Here is a 12,730-nt window from a genome sequence, read left to right on the forward strand (position 1 = left end):
TGCGCACAAAAAATGTATGTTGTTCCACTTTCCTTGAATAAAAGATACTAATTTCCCTAGTTGTTAGTAGAATCATTTTCAATCTCTAGATAATGTAGACTCAAAGTACTCTAATTTTAAGTAAGGAGATAAATTTCTAAATAAATGTTTTTCAGTTTCTACACTATTTTACACGTATCAATGTGTTTCATCTTTGTGTGTATAAATGTTTATGTTTAAATAAGAGCTGTACAATTAGATACTAAATATGTAACAGAATCTATACTAATCAGCAGATTACCAGCAAGCGCTATTTCTTGACTATAAGAAGTGAAAAGGTTCATTGTACCATTTGTTTTCAATTATTTCCACATGGAGTATCTATTTTTGTGCTTTATTTATAGTCCTTATTCTCTAGAATCATATTACCTTACTTTTTTATGCATCATTTATTCCAGAAAAATAATTGACATTCCTATGAGAATTCAAATTTATCTGTGCTTTAGTATTTTGCACATATCTTTATTTTCCTTCCTAGAATGTTCTTGCTCTCCTTTCCTTCCTTCCCCACTCTCCACCACCCCTACTTTCAATAGATTAGGTTAAATAAGCCTCAAAACAGAACTGCACCTCTCATGAAAAAAACTTTCTCTGGCCATGTCCTACTCTCTAGTTGACTTAAGTTTGTGTTTCTGTGCATGTATCCAAAAGTCACAAAGAAAACATGGTCACAAGAAATTAGACATAGAAAAACAAGGGAAAATCACAGTTACAAAGTTAACTTGGGGAAATATATGCAGAATATCTCCTAGTATTTGCTTTTTAAATTAGAAACAAAATTGAAGGAGGCGTTATCCATGCTTCAGTGGGGCGCAGAGGATTATTTACACTATTATTTAATAAAAAATATCAGAGGAAGTTTATTACAGTCCTTTTCTTAACAGTGTCAATCATTTTAAGTTAGTAAGGGTGTAAAAAGCAGTCAGGTTTCAAAATCAGGGCCTAAACCAATGAAAAAGGACTTGAATCAGAAATGCTCATTGTAACATTGTGCTGTAAAAATAAGCAATTCAGATTTTATTTCATGCAATGTGTGAATAATATAGAATATTGCTTGCATAATGTGTTTTACAGCAATAACATTATTTGTGATAGATGGATAAAACTAGAAAATTTGGCTTATGACCATTTGTCTTATCTGAATAGCAGCTAAAATACACTTGTGACTTTAACGAGTATCATTGCTTCTGTACAGAAAGTCACAAATGGGTAAATTGCCTGGAGAGGTGAGTTGAAAATGTGTTATTTCATTGGCCTAGTTACCTACCCAAAGAATCACTTTGAGTTCCAAATCTCTGCTTTGTGGACATAACTTAGAAATAAGTATATACATATAAATAATTTAAACATTTTTCCCTGTCTTAAATATTTATGTTCCTAGCTCATTAACTAAGATAATAAAGAGAAAAGTAGTTCCTCAAAACTTTTGTTTTTTATTGAAATTTAGACAAGTATAATATTCCTTGATTTTCTTTTGAACTAGGATGAGAAAATCTAAACAAGTAAGTAAAAATATCTGTATTTGGAAAAAAAACCTGATTTCTCATACTATTTGTTTCCTAGAGCACATGGCATTTGTGTATTTTTTCCTAAATAAATGACTATTCTTAAAATTTAAGTTTAATCCACTTATGAAAGAGGGTATTTCATAGCTAGGTGTAGTGTCAAACACCTGTAATTACAGTACTTGGGAGGCTGATACAGGAATATTGTAGATTTGAGGCCAGCCTCAGCAAATTAGTGAGACCCTGATTTTAAATTTTAATTTTAATTTTACTTTTTTTTAATTTTAATTTTTAATTTTTATTTTAAATTTAAAAAGGGTGGAGATATAGCTCAGAGGTAAAATGCCCCTGGGTTCAATCTTCACAACTTCCTCCTGTGCCCTAAATAAAAAAAATAGCTCATTGACTTATTATACAAAGTTAAATTCAAGTACAAGGATTCTTGAGGATGAAAATTCTTCAATAAGAAATTCCACTTCATGCAGAGAGCACCATATAAAAACTATTATTTACTTATAACTTGTTGACTCCTATATTATTTTATATGTACTAATGTGTTTACTAAGTTTCTAAATAAGTACTTACTAAATACTTCAGCAATCTAAGTAAAAATAAATGTGCATGAACACTCAATATTATTATGTTAAGAAAAACATAATGTGATCAAAATATGACAGAAAATTGTTCTGGACACAGTCACTCCCCCACCCCCCAAAAAAAAATCAGCAAGGGTTTGGAGGAATGCTATCTAACAAAGCCCGAGGCATTTCTACATTTCTGTGTTAGAAAAAGAGACATGGTTCTTCACCTTGATTCTACGGGTCCATTCCCTTATCATTCTTCAAATCCAGGCCATTGAAAAAATGCTTTCTTTGAGATTTTGTGGAGTTCTCTGTCCTTGTGGCATCATCCTTCTGAGGAGATAGAAAGGAAATAGGCAGATAGGGAAAAGGCCTCCGTAGAAAAAAAGTCAATTTCCTGAGGGGTGAGGAATACTAACTTCCAAGGTTCAGAGATAAGAAGGACCAAAGCTTCACAAAGCCATCTGTTTACTAATCAACAAACCCAGGAGCCACCACCAGAGCAAGGCTGGCACTCCTGAATGATAGGAGACTCTTCAAAGGACTTGCAAATGCCCTATGCAAATTCTGAGAGCTGCTTCCCAAAATTCCCAGGATCCCAAACTCACCCTAATCCAAAAGAGGACACGCAGATATCTGGCAAAGGCCCTAGACGGCCACCAAATTGGGGTTTTTCCCTCTTGGGACCCTCTCCCCTTTTGGGGAACTTTTCTCTCTCTCGCAGGTCATGTTAGCCTTGAGAGAAGGCAGAGTGCAATTGAGGGCACATGCCTCAGGCTGCTCTCGGGTAGTGACCTGAAGGCCTCTGCTGGACATCAATGCTGACCGGGACCCCTAGGGGTGACCTGCACCTCTTTTCTGGCAGATCGTGTGGACCCTGGGAGAAAGTAGTTTGCAACTGATGGCACTTGGCTCGGGCAACATTCAGGTAGTGACCTAAAGGTAGCTAATGGACACCAGGGCCCCAACAGCCCCTTTTGGGTATTCGGCCACTTTTCCCTATTCCCTTCTGGCAGATGGTGTGGACTCTGGAAGAAAGCAGCCTGCAACTGAAGGCAATTCGGCTTGGGCTACTCTCAAGTATTGTCCTGAAGGCAGCTGCTGGACCCCCAAAGTTCCGACCACCCCTTTGGGGTGTTCAGCCACCTTTCCCCATTCCCTGCTGCTTTCAATAAACTATTTACTCCCCTTCCTGCAGTCTGTGGGTGTCATTCTTCACTCACCATAGACAAGAACCTGGTAAGGAAGGAAACGCCGAGTTTCTTCTCAAGAAACTCCATTTCATCTTTGATGAAACACCAGGTTTCTTCTCAGGAAACCCCCATTTCACCTGGGGTTGCTCAGAAGAAACCCCTGTTTCACTTCCACATACTGACTAGTATTGAGCCCTACTATACCTCTGAAGCACAGGGTATAAAGTGCTACAAACACAATAAAGCACACTTTTATTTCTCTTCTTTCATATTTACATCATTACAATACACAATTTTGTAAAACAGCACTTTTTCTGCCTTTGTAGCTAGGTTATAATATCCCCAAGCCATTAAATATGTCTCATTTCCTCTATATTTCTGTAAGGTTTAGTAGTACCCAGTCTTCGCTCTCATGTACAGTGTGTGTGTGTGTGTGTGTGTGTGTGTGTGTGTGTGTGTGTATTTTTCTTACCATTGTTTCATTAACTGATCTTTTTCAATTGTTTATGCACTTGCTTTTGTTCTAGCTCTCTGCACCAGAATGTGAACTCATAGAATGCCAGGATCTTGTCTTTCTTGATCTCAGAAGGTTCAAAATCAACCACAGCAACTTAGTAAGACCCTCAGCAACCTAGAAAGACCCTGTTACAAAGTAAAAAATAAAATAATGTTGAGTGTTCGAGGTAGAATGCCCCTGTGTTCAATCCCCAGGAACGAGCACACACACACATACAACACACACACACACACACACACACACACACACACACATACACACACACACGTGCGCACGCATTTCTCAATTTCTAGAACATTTTTTGACTTAGAGAAAACATGTACATATTTATTTACTTGTTGACTTAGAGAAGACATGTACATATTTATTTACTTGTTGAGTGCATGCATGATTAGAGTTATGAGTCTGGAGTCACTTATCCATGGGGATCATGAGCATGGCCTGCGAGACCACTGTTCCGAAGTTCCAGTAACTTGAAGTACTGGAAAGAGAACCCAGTGTATAGAATCAGTAGACCTACCTTCCAAAGAATTTACCCTGGTACAAGTCAAAGACTTGCCCAAGCCTCAGACCCTCTTTTAACCTCAGTTGCCTCTTTTCTGAGGTGGAGTTACTTCTCCACTTCAATTTTCAATTTTCTCTTTGAAAATTGCATTTTCTTTACTCATAATATTGAAAGTTTGATATCTAGAAGTGTTTAATACTGGAAGTGACTGTCCAGAGTCTCCACATAGCACCATAAGTTTGGCACCTGTGCACACTGACTCTATTCCTATGCTGACACTCTTCAGACTTTAACAGATGTTAAAAATTAGACTTTATTCTATATGTATAGATAAAATACAATTATTCTCTAGAGGTTTGCAAAAAATGTGTATTTGAAAATACCGGTCAGGCAAAGTTTAGAAATCAGTATTTGTTTTCTGTCTATAGATGGCAGCATTGTACCAAATCTTTCAAAATTTTATAACACTGAAAAACTTATCTGTATACTAAATGCCATGTTCTCTTAATCGTACACGAAAGTTATTTAAGAGGAACTATAGCATGAATAGAATATGAACAAAAATATTTTTCTTAAAAATCCCCTGCTGTCAGTCTCAGTCCTTTATTCAGTGAACCACAGGGCTTCTTCAGTTTACCCAGCATGGGAGTCTTTGTCATTTTAACTGGATCTCACAATAGATACTGATAAAAATAAAACTCTTTTAAGATAATAGCAACTCAAAACAATACCAAGAAAATGCCCTGCTTTTCACTAGTGGTTATTAAAATGGATTAATACATGCATACAGCTCTTTTTTATTTGTTTTAAAAATGAAAATGACTGGAAAGCACTTACATACAGAAATCTTTCATAAGAAAAGAGAGAGGAGATTTCCAGATTTAGACACAGAAGACAAAGCAAACCAAGAGAAATGGGCCCATGGGAGACAAGAAAAGCTACAAGATGAGATTGAACTGGAGAGAAATATAATAAATCTAAACAATGCCTCAGACTGCCTATCAGAGTACAAAACATATTTTGGCCAGCTATTGAATTTTCTGTCCATAAAATTTCTTATCACATGTTGAACCATATTAGTTTATGTTTTTCCCTTTCTATATTAAAATCTCATTATAAGTACTTGGAAAAATTATACCTATGTACCTATGTCAAGAGCACAATTATATCATGAAAAATATCTCCACTTTTAATCATGAGAATGAGAGGTTGTAAAAGATCCTTCTGTTATACAACATTTAAAATCAGAAAATCATCCCTTGTTATTAAAAATACTTTAGCATTTAGTTTATAGAATCTAGAGAGAAGCATACATTTATCTATTAAAATACTTTAAGAATGAGGGCGCGTGAAAGAGAGAGAGAGAGAGAGAGAGAGAGAGAGAGAGAGAGAGAGAGAGAGAGAGAGAGAGAGAACAGAACTGTCCAATATAACCAAACATGGTTGAAGTCTATGGAAAGGAAATTTGGTTACAGCACCTCACAAGGTTCAAAGAAAATTTCTAAAACAACTAACAGATGTGGGATTTCTTCATATCAAGGGTAGGTCTTTTTGGACTGGCTTATTTGACTCTTTGACTCTAAAAACCTCTAAGTCCTGTAAATCCTCCAGAGCCTACTATCTACTTATATTGGATATCTTGCATTTCTACTCAATAAAAACTACTTTATTACTTAATGACTTGACCTGGGAGTCTTTGAAGACTAAGTTTTATTCTGCTGGAAATAAATTTAAAATGTTGCTTTGCTTTCGCCATAGTTTCCAAATTGTTCCTTTATTTTCCATTTTATCATTCCACAAATGATCCTGTTGAAGAGTTTTCTTGAATGAATATGTTTACCATCCCAGCAGCACAGATTGAGAAGGCTCCTCCCGTTAGTAATTTGTTTTCTTTTTTTTACCCTATGGTGAAATTATTTTCTGATACCAAAAATAATATTCACTTCATGTTATCAATTCTACAACTTATAATTATTTAACTCATGGAAGATAAAGTTAATAGTAAGTGTCAGAAAATACAACTAACAGGTGCAGAACAATACTGAGTATTCAAAACCTACTTGGTTTTACACAAATCTAAAATAGTTTACTGGTCATAAATTTAGGTTTTTAAATTTATATTTTTAAAAATAAGGCTATAAGCCGGGCCTGGTGGCATACGCTTGTAATCCCCATGCTTGGGAGGCTGAGACAGGAGGATCATGCAGGTTCGAAGCCAGCCACACTGGCTTAAGATACCCTGTTTCAAAAAAAAAAAAAAAAAAAAAAGAATACTAAAACGTAGGTCTGGGTGTGTAGCCTGGAGGTAGAAGAGTTCCATCCTCAATACCACCAAAATATAAAAAATATAAAAATAAGGCTACAAATTAAAATCTACCAAAAATATTCTCATTAATCCTGCTTCAAGATCATGGTGATAGTTATAATGATCTTTTTGAAGACTACTATGTATCATTGAAAAATAATTTTCTATAATGCATAATTACAATGCATCAATAAAAGTATTAAAAAATAATCTTTTAGCCAGGCATGGTGGTGCACACTCATAATTCTAGTACTTAAGAAGCTGAGACAGGAGCATCTCAGGTTCGTGACTACTTAGTGAGGCTCTTAGCCACTTAGTAAGACCCTGTTTAAAAATAAAGAATAAAAAATAGGGCTTGGGGTATATCTCAGAAATGGAATGCCCCTGAGTTCAATCCCTAGTTCCGTAAAATAATAATAATAATAATAATAATAATAATAATAATAATAATAAATCTTTTGAAAACAAAAACCTTCAAAATTTTTGTCTTTTCTTCCTGAACACAAAAATTGCTTGGTTGATTGAAAAAGACAGGATTTAAGATAAATGCTATGAGCCAGGCATGGTGGTACACATTTGTAATCCCAGCATCTGGGAGGCTGAGACAAGAGGATCACAGTTTGTGAACAGCCTCAGCTACTTAGTGAGGTACTTTGTAACTCAGTGAGACTCTGTTTCAAAATAAAGAATAAAAAATAGGGCTGGGGGTGTAGCTCAGAGGTAGAATGTCATTGGGTTCCATGCCTAGTACTGCAAAAAAAAAGTATGATATGTGATCTGTATATTTTAAAAGCTATCTTCCAAAAGCATACTCAGGGGGATAAATAACCTATATTTTTATATTTGCATTGAGATATTGCTGTAAGAAATGTAATTATTTAGAAAAGTGTTTTATTAGGGACATTTATCATTATTTGGAATCCTGTTGTTATTTATTTATTTTTTTCTTTTAAATTTTGTTATTGGTGCATTATATTTATACAACATATTGGGGTGAAAAACTTGTGTGTACAAATCCTGTTGTTTTTTAGAGTTTGAAAATGATTAAAATTCTTACTGAAATTACCAATGCAAAAATATTAGTGGAATTTTCTGATCGCCCTTTATCACTTTAAAAACAATTAAAAATTTCAGTCTCTACAGTAGTCAGATAAATAATATTTCAAGATAATTTTAATACTAGTTTCATAATTTTCTAGCTACAGTCTCAGGTAAAAATAAAATCATCAATTCACATGACTAAATCACTTTCCGAGTGACTTGTTAATTACTAGATGCACAAATAACATAAATATATAATGAAAATTATTTCTGAGGTAACTATGTCCAGATAACTCAGCCTTCAAATATAAGTGCTTTATTTTATTGCACTATTAGATGAGAAAATAATCTTTCTTGTTTAATGAATAGTATGATGTACTGAAAAGAATGTGACATCATATATATGATCAAATGTCTTTGTATTAGAACTAGTATATGGGGCAGACTGCAAATACAACAGTTATACAAAGGTTTTAATGTCTTCTTTCCATTAACAGAAATGATGAAGACCTCAGAAGGCTAAATGATAAAATGGGAAGGGAAGAGCACAAAATCTAATCTAAAATTCATTGTGCATACTCTGCATACTGTAAAAGCTGTTATAGAGGTAACAAAATAGGAGTCATGAGTTGTATAGTGTCCATTCCAAAAGCCAGTGTGGTTGAAATTAAAGTGCCAAGAATCAGCCCTATGATATGTGGCATACCTTCTCAGGAGAAAAAAAATAAAGTATTTTAGCATAAAAAAGTCATCATTGCAGTATGAAGGATTAAAAGCTGCTAATTAAAAGCACATAAAATTATAGTTCATATGGTTCTGCCTTTGAAAATTTAGGTGTAGGCTATGGTTCTTTTAAAAATATCTTTTACCAGGCTAAGCCAGGAATATTCAAATTCTGAAATTGAGATTGATTTTTGCGTTCTCATTTTTTGCTACATGTGTAAGTGCTGCAGTTTCATTATGAGAAATATATTTACCTTCAATGTTTATATAATAAAGTCAGTATCATATCAGTTGAATTTGCAGTCATGTATATGTTATAACATTGTCTACAAGCAATAATTCTACAATTACATATCATCTAATTCTGTTACTAGGTTCAAAACCAAAATTCATGAGCAGATCAGCAGTCTTTTCTCTTAATCTCTTAAAATATCCTGAGCATCTTCATCTTGCCAGTGACAACAACCTGGTATCTCAAGGCTTTTTTATACAAGTAGTTTGAAATGGGGTCTCATTCTTTCACTCATCTTACCATTATTTTTTCAATTTTTATCCCATAATAAAGCATTAACATTTGGTCATCCAAGGAATAAGGGTTATTAATTTAGATGAAGTTGATATTGTGTATTGACTCCCATACTTAAAATGTCTCTTTAGATATTCAGATGTTTGGAAGATTCATTTTTTAATTAAGATTTAGTTTGACTCTGTGACATTTATTGTGCAATTCTCAATTGGTTTGTTCTAGTTTGGGGGGACTTAGTACAGATGCACCATCTGAAAAAAATTGCCCCTCACAACTTTTGTTTAGCAATTGAAAAGTAAGACAGCCATTGGAAATTGCCCATAGCCTTGATTTTTTTAAGTGTTTCTATTTTTCTCTTTTTGCAACCGGGGATTGAACACAGAGCCCCACACCTGCAAAACAGGCACGTTACCACTGAGCTACATCCCGGCCCCAGCCATAATTTTAAGGCTGATTCATAGAGTGGAGAGAAGTTGAGTTGTTTAAGCAAGTAGGAGAGTTTCCGTCAAGCAAAAAACGATGGTCAGAAAATTTCATTATGGGAAACAAAAAAGTGCTGTCATGTGAATCGTTCATGAAAAATTCAGTGTAAATGGATCACAAGGAATAGAAGAGGGCACTTGGCAAAGATAAAGTTATACAAATATGTTGAAACTAGAGTTTTAAGAACTTCATGTGCCAGGGGAAAGGAGGGGACCAAGTAATTAATACTAAAGATAATTGCCAAAATCAAATAAAATAGGCACTAGAAATAAGGCATTTTTCATCCATTCGTTTTCTGAAATAGCATATAATTAAATATTAGTAAGACATAAGGTATCTTGGATTTAGATAACTCAATATGCTCCGTTTATAAGCATACTGAGACATTAATAGAAGTAATGTATTCTTTCAAGTCTTGAAAGTTACTTTTGAAAGAACTTGGGCTATGATTTGTTAGGACAATATAATAGGATCAAAAAAAGCCCAGTTTCAGTAAAGGGCCAAAGCAACTTTACACCCCCGCCCCAGGGGGAAGCTGCTCTTTCTCCTGGAATAATATAACCAGATAATAGGATCACAGTCAATAACTGGTTACAGCAACTTTCAGGTCACTCCCCAGGGGGCAATTTTCCTTTGCCCATTTTTCTTCATTTCTTTGCAGGGGCTGTGCTGTACTAAAAATAACCTAATGACCCATACCAGATGACCTTACCTGGTTTTACAAGCTAACTTCACCTGTTTCGACTAAACTGACCCCCTCGGATTTCACAAGCTCAGCTTCCAGAACTTTGCAAGAATAAATAGTATTTCCACCCATTACTTTGATACTGGCTTCATTTTGGTCTCAGCCCATGCTGGAACATCCTCATACGATTTTGCTCCCCAAATCCTCATACAGCTTGATTCTTTTTCTGTTTGACCTAACAGAACTCAGATCTTAATAACTTTTAATTTCTCCATCATTTACTACTTTTTCTGACATATGCTGAAACACAAGTACTTTTATATAAATATAAACATGGTTGTCGACATACTATATCCACTGATACAGAATAAACTAACTAAATCTGATCTTTTCATTGAAAAATTAGAAGTGTTAGTTTATGATAAAGGCTTAATTGCACATCTTAGTACATCTCCTTTACTGCTCTTTACCACTGGCTTCTGGGAAATGACAGTCATATTGCAGAGTAGTTTAGTTTCACTTCTTCTAACAGGGAATCAAAATGATATTTCCTATTTCACATGCAACTCTCTCGATAGGTTTTAGATCTTCAGCTGAAGTTTCTGTGTATATAGTGTTTATCCCATGGACTTCAATAGATCAGACACACACACAGACACACACACACCCTCTAATATGTTCTATGATTTTTAGGTCTGTATTTTCCAGCAGATGCTGAGGATATTGAGACAAGAAAGGGGTTTGTGACTTATCTCTGTATTCTCAGAATTACAAATAACAGATACTCAGTAATAAAACTTGCTAAGTAAAGAGCATATATTCATGAATAATAAAAATGAAAAATTGCATCAAGTAGTTTTAAACAGACAAGGGAGACTTTATTCAAGACTCTTGTAAAAGGGGAGAAACATATCAACCATCTTAATAATACAGAAGATTTTAAGTGTTGGGGTGAGCTATCAGGAAAATATAGGAACATACCCTGAGAGAAATTGTTGGTCAACATGATTAGGTCACCTGAATTAACTAATTACTAATTAGTGTCAAAGGTGGGTTTCTACCCTCCCACAGGGACTGGGAGATAGGGGTTCTCAATTCTTTGTGATTGTATTTTTTTTTGTAGTACTGGGGAGGGAACCCAGAGGCATTCTACCTCCAAGCTATATTTCAAAGGGATGGCTCCCAAATCCTAAAGAAAAATTCCTTGGTTAAAAAAGTGGCATCTTAAAAAGATAGAAAAATAATTTAAAATTATAATTTTTTATTAGAACTAGAGATTACACTCAGCGGTGTTCCAACTCTGAGATATACCTGAGACATTATTATTATTATTATTATTATTATTATTAATTTTATTTTAGTACAGGATTATTTTAAGTTTCTGCGGGTCTTGCTAAGTTGCTGAGGTTGGCCTTGAACCTGTAATTCACTTCTCATGGCCTCCCAAGTCCTGGTATTACAGGTATACACCACTGTTCTGTGCATAACTGTAAATTTTCTAAAATAAATGCTCTTTAAAAAAAGAAATTAGAAGTTGGGTGTGGTGGCGCACACTTGTAATCTCAGCATTGAGAAGGCTGAGACAAGAGGATCGCAGTTCTAGGACAGCCTCAGCTAGTTAGTGAGGCCCTCTGCAACCTAGTGAGACCCAGTTTCAAAATAAAGAATAAAAAAATAGGGCAGGGGGTGTAGCTCGGAGGGAGAATTCCCCTGGGTTCCATCCTCAGACCCACAAAAAAAAAAAAAAAAAAGAAAGAAATTAGAGGCCTATATCAGTAAGAAATTTGTATGCAGTCAGTCAAGTTAAGAGGAATATCGGGGCATTTTAGATCATGTTTCTGTGGTACTTTTTGCATTAAATTTAGTGTACAATGGAAAGAATAATTGTGTTTAATCCTTAGTGAGCATTCTAAGAAATATCTGGTGGAAGAAGTGTAATAAAACATTAAATTTACTGGACATGGTATTACATGGCTACAATATCAGCATTTAGGAGGCTGAGTCAGGAGGATCACAGGTTTGAATTTAGCCTCAGCAACTTAGACTCTCAGCAACCTAGCGGGACTCTGCTTTAAAACAAGAAAAATAAAACTGGTATGAGGGAAGTATAATGCCCCTGGATCTAATCCTCAGTACCACCAGGGAAAGAAACACATTCAATTCTCACTTACTAAAAATTGGTGTTACTTCAAAAGCTCATGAAACTTTGGTGCATGTTTATAAAAACAATTTGTATGGTATATAATGAGGTAAATTAGTATAGAAGTACAGATCAACTATTCAATTCTACAGTGTTCAAAGAAAATGAAGCTTACGTGTCTTTTTATAATTGGTCTTATGCTTCACAAGAATGTGGGAGAAAAAATATCAAATTCAATGAAGTTCATAATCTACATTGACTCCAACAATTCAAACTTTTTCTTTGGATATTTAGGTGTTTGGAAGAGTTATTCTTTCAGGAACGAATCTCTTCTATCTATTTTTATTTAATGTAATATCTGGCTAAAAATTAAAAAGATAGGCAGTAAGGATAAGTGTGGCTTAGGGTGGGTGGGTTGTTCATTAAAACTATGTGACCATGGCTTAGCAGCTAGTTCACCAGGAAACATAGTTTTACTTCCCATCTG

This window comes from Muscardinus avellanarius (assembly GCF_963383645.1).
Source record: "Muscardinus avellanarius genome assembly, chromosome: 2".
NCBI classification, from domain to species: domain Eukaryota; kingdom Metazoa; phylum Chordata; class Mammalia; order Rodentia; family Gliridae; genus Muscardinus; species Muscardinus avellanarius.